The sequence below is a fragment of the Globicephala melas genome, chromosome 8 (genome assembly GCF_963455315.2).
Source record: "Globicephala melas chromosome 8, mGloMel1.2, whole genome shotgun sequence".
Lineage (NCBI taxonomy): Eukaryota > Metazoa > Chordata > Mammalia > Artiodactyla > Delphinidae > Globicephala > Globicephala melas.
Window position 1 is genome coordinate 4,342,665 of NC_083321.1, and position 5,054 is coordinate 4,347,718.

Sequence of the window (5,054 nt, forward strand, 5' to 3'; positions counted from 1 at the left end):
AGATATCTGGGACTCCTCTCTAAACCTGGGGCTCTGTTTCTGGGGTTCAGGACCCTGCGTGCACCAGCATCCGGGGTTCATTCCCCATGAGTTCAAATATCAGATTCGGCCTCCCCCCCGCGTTCAAATATCTGGGGTTCAGACCCCACAATCAGAAATCCGGGATCCAGCAACCAGCGCCCTAGAGGAGGGACCCCCCAGGAAGGGGTGGAAGGACGGGGGAAGAGGTGGCAAGGGGAAAGGTCTCCTTGGCCCTCTCCCTGCTTGGCAGAGCCGTTGGCGGACCTCAGGAGGAGGCGGAGACCCTGGGCACCAGAGTGACCCCTAGCAGGTCAAGCCCCACTCTCAGGACCCCCAGGGGCCACCATGCCGGGCCGGGAGCCTGAAGGACCCCGACGTGGCTGAGCTCTTCTTCAAGAACGACCCGGAAAAGCTCTTCCGTGACCTCCGGGAAATTGGCCACGGCAGCTTTGGAGCCGTGTACTTTGCCGGGAGTGTCCGGAATAGTGGGGTTGTGGCCCTCAAGAAGGTGTCCTACAGTGGGAAGCAGTCAAATGAGAAACGGCAGGACATCATCAAGGAGGTGCGGTTCCTGCAGAAGTTCCGGCATCCCGATGCCATTCAGTACCGGGGCTGTTACCTGAGGAGGCACACAGGGTGTGTGGTGGAGTATCGCCTGGGCTCAGCTTCTGACCTCCTAGAAGTGCACAAGAAGCCCCTTCAGGAGGTGGAGATTGCAGCTGGGAACCACGGGGCCCTTCACGGCCTGGCTTATGTGCACTCCCACAATGTGATCCGTAGGGATGTGAGGCTGGAAACATCCTGCTGTCAGAGCCAGGCCTGGTGAAACTGGGGGACTTCGGCTCTGCACTCGTCATGGCACCTGCCAACTCCTTCGTGGGCGCCCCGTACTGGATGGCTCCAGAGGTGATCCTGGCAATGGATGAGGGGGCAGGACGATGGCAAGGTGAATGTCTCGGTCCTTAGGTATCACCTGCACCGAGCTGGCAGAATGGAAACCACCGCTGTTTCGCATGAATGCGATGAGTGCCTTATACCACATTGCAGAGAGCGAGTCCCCGGTGCTCCGGTCAGGACACTGGTCTGAGTACCTCCGGAATTGTGTCGACTCCTGCCTTCAGAAAATCCCTCGAGACAGACCAACCTCAGAGGTTCTTCTGAAGCACCGCTTTGTGCTCCGGAAGCAGCCACCCGCAGTCATCATGGACTTAATCCAGAGAACCAAGGATGCTGTCCGGGAGCCGGACAACGTGCAGTACCGCAAGATGAAGAAGATACTGTTGCAAGAGGCGCCCAGTGGCCCTGGCGCTGAGGCCCCAGAGGAGGAGGCCAAGCCCTCCATGCAGCGGGCCGAGACACGGGCCGGTCTAGAGAGCCCTCCAGCCAGAGCAGCTCAGTCAACAGCCTGGCAGACACCTCTGACAAGGAGGCACAGGCCCTGAAGCCCGGAACACGGCCGCGATGCGGGAGGGCGAGCACGCCGTCATCTCCCACAGCTCCATCGTCCACCGGCTGCCGGGCTCTGACAGCCTCCGTGACGACCCCTACCCGCCAGAGATGAGCCCGGGCCCTCTCCAGCCACCTGCAGCCCCGGCTCCCACATCCACCACCCCTTCTGCCTGCTGACAGGCCTACTGCCGCAGCCGGGACCACTCTGCCACCATCCGTACTGCCTGCCTGGTCAGCCGTCAGACCCGGGAGCGCGCGCAGGACTCAGCCCTGCGGCAGCAGCCGCAGGCAGAGGCGACAAAGCACCGGACGCCGCTGCTGGCGTCGGGGCTGAGGCTGAGGGCTGAGCCTCAGGAGCGGGAGCTCGAGGCCGGCGGGCTGGCTTTGGGGCTGCGGCCGAAACGCTGTCAAGGCAGCACCAGGCTACCGGCGAGAAGGCGGCGCGAGCTGCCCAGGCTGAGGCGGGTAACTGCCAGCAGCACGTCCTCGGGCAGCAGAAGAAGGAGCCAGCCGCCCTGCCGGAGGCGCAGAAGCGAGCCTCCAAGCTTCGGAAGGCGCAGCTGAAGGAGGTGGGATGGGGCTGCAGCGGTGGGTGGGGTTGATGGAGGGTGAGGCGGCCCTGACCTCCTTGCTGTCCCGCTGCGCTCGCCGGGGAGCGCCAGAAGCCCAGCACTCCCAAGCGGGAGAAGCCCGGGTGGCTTTTGCAGCCGAAGGAGCAGCTACAGCAGCGCCAGGCCTTGGAGCTGCAGTGTCGCCAGTACCAGCGCGAGATGCTGCTGGCTCGTCACAGCCTGGACCAGGACCTGCTTCGAGAGGTAGGCCACCCCCTCCCCTGTTCCCCTCCCAGATCCCAGACACCTACATCCTTTTCCATTTGCCTCACTTGTGGTTGCCGTTCCCCTCTGCCCTCATTCGTGTTACAGCCCGGCTTCTTTTCCACACCTCTTTCGCTTCTCATGCCCGCCAGACCCTGCTAGAGTTCCCAGGCCCGCCAGGAGCTTGGCTCCCTTCCACCTCTCACCTGCACCCCCTGTCTCCCCACCCTCGGCTCCCTCTGCCGAGGAGTCCTGGGGCTCTCCCTTCCTTGACACCAACAAGGCTTTCGGACCAGTTTCTGGGCTCTGCCTCTCTTTTGCCTCAGGACTTGAACAAGAAACAGACACAGAAGGACTTGGAGCGTGCATTGCTGCTACGGCAGCATGAGACCACACGGGAGCCGGAGCTGCGGCAGCCCCAGGCCGTACAGCGCACACGGGCCGAGCTCACCCGCCGGCAGCAGCAGATAGAGCTGGGCAACCAGCTGGAGTACAGTAAGCAGCGTGCACAAGACCGCGGCAGAGCACGCGGCCCAGGTTCGCCAGCAGCCCAAGAGCCTCAACGTACGTGCAGGCCGGTGTTCCCTGGGCCTCCCACTCCCCGCTCCTGGGGCTCTGGGACCACCTAACACAGGCACCCTTAAAGAAGAGCAGCCCTGCTAATCTGGCCAGGAGGCAGACCAAAGAATCCTGGGAGGGCTTCCCTGGTGGCGCAGTGGTTGAGAATCTGCCTGCCAATGCAGGGCACACGGGTTCGAGCCCTGGTCCGGGAAGATCCCACATGACGCGGAACAACTAAGCCCATGCGCCACAACTACTGAGCCTGCGCCCTGGAGCCCGCGAGCCATAACTACTGAGCCCACAAGCCTCAACTACTGAAGCCCGTGCACCTAGAGCCCGTGCTCCGCAACAAGAGAAGCCACTGCAATGAGAAGCCCGCGCACCGCAACGAAGATTAGCCCCCGCTCACCGCGACTAGAGAAAGCCCGCGCACAGCAACGAAGACCCAACACAGCCAAAAATAAAATAAAATAAGTAAATCTTTTAAAAAAAGGAGAAGAATCCTGGGAGAGGAGGAGGAAGCAGTTCCAGAGAGGAGGATTCTGGGGAAGGAAGGGGCTGCCTTGGAGCCAGGAGAGCAGAGGATATTGGGGAAAGAGTCAGGAACCCCTAGCCCCAGCCCACAAAAGCAGAGGAGTTTGGCTGATGAGGAAGTTTGGGGGCTACCTGGGGAGGAGATGGAGGAGCATAGAGTTCCATCCCCGGCACCCCAGGAGAGGAGCCCCTGGGGCCAGGAGGCATCCGGAAAATGGAGGTTGTGGGGGAAGGAGGATGGTAGCCTCCTGCATGAGGAGTTGGAGAGCTTGGCTGGGTCCAGGGTCCAGCAGTGACCCCGGTGCCTGAGGAGGAGGGGGCTCCGTCTAGGACCCCGAGGGATCCTGGAGATGGCTGTCCCTCACCAGACATGCCCCCCGAACCCCCTCCCACACCCCTGAGGCCCAGCCCGACTAGCCAGCTCCCTGGACTCCTGTCCCATGGCCTCTTGGCTGGACTCTCCTTTGCAGCGGGGTCCTCCTCTGGCCTCCTGCCCCTGCTACTTCTGCTGCCGCTCCCACTGCTGGCGGCCAGGCGGGTGGTGGCCCGCAGGCAGCCCTGCTGGCCCTCGAGGTCGGAGGCTCCTACCTACTTCTTTGTACAGCTCTGCACCTGACCCCCGTCTATTCCTACTCCTGGCTCAGGGCACCGCACTGGGGGCGCCGAGGCCTCATGGGTGTCCCTCTGGGCCTTGGGGCTGCCTGGCTCCCAGCCTGGCCAGGCCTGGCTCTACCTCAGGCAGCTCTGGCCGCTGGGGACAAATGGGTGCGGCAGCAGGGCCCCCGGATGCACCAGGGCATCTCTCGACCCTGGTTGCATGCTCTGCTGTGTCTGTCGCCCATGACCTTCAGGGCCCTATAGGGCTGTGGGGGACCTGGGCCTATTCGCACTCTACCCCAAGACCAACGAGGATGGATGGTTTCCGCAGCCGTCTGCCTGTCCCTGGGCCCCGGCGGGGTAATCCTCTCACTGCCCGACACCCACTAGCCCTGTTGGCAAGGTTTGGGGGCCCGTGCAAGGGCTGGAACTGGCACCTGGCACAGGTCAGCCGGGGTTTAGCCAACCGCCTGCCCCCCTGGGCCATCCACACACTGGCCAGTTGGCCGTGAGCGGCCCAGCCGTATCCCCCGGCTGCTACCACGCAGCCAGCGCCGGCTAGGCCACCACCAGGGACTCTAGCTGCGCGGAGATCCCGAACCCGCCAGCCCTGGGGCCCCGCCCCCTGGAGGTGTGGCCAACTCTAGCTCCTCCCCAGCGCTTATCTAGAGCATTGAAAACGCACTTCATCTGCCACTACTCAGTGAAGTTTCTCCAGTCCCAGATCTCTCCTCCCTTTCACCGCTCCTTCCTCGGTACGCTTGCCCACCTCACCCCTAGCCGTATGGGCCTCTAGACAGGCAGCGTCGTCTGCCGTGGAGTCCGGAGATTATATCTGGGGTTCTCCTGATGCCCCCCCCCACCCTAAGTTATTGCTGTTCTGCCCCGTGTGTGCTCATCTCGCCCTCATCGACTCAGGCCCGGGACCGGGGGTAGCAGTGGGTGGGAAGAGTCATGTGGATTTTTTTTCTCCCTTTGGTTTTGTTTTTCTGTCTCACTTCCAACCTTTCCCCCACCAAAAAAAGAAAAAAGACAAACACACCTAAAATACCTGAGCAGAACGGCAAAAACAAAAGA

At 62.4% G+C, this 5,054-nt stretch overlaps 1 pseudogene; it reads left to right on the forward strand.

Annotated features, from left to right (window-relative positions):
* The first annotated feature begins 861 nt into the window (after nucleotides 1-861).
* LOC115840691 (serine/threonine-protein kinase TAO2-like) lies at nucleotides 862-4,763 on the forward strand (annotated as a pseudogene).
* Nucleotides 4,764-5,054: the final 291 nt, after the last annotated feature.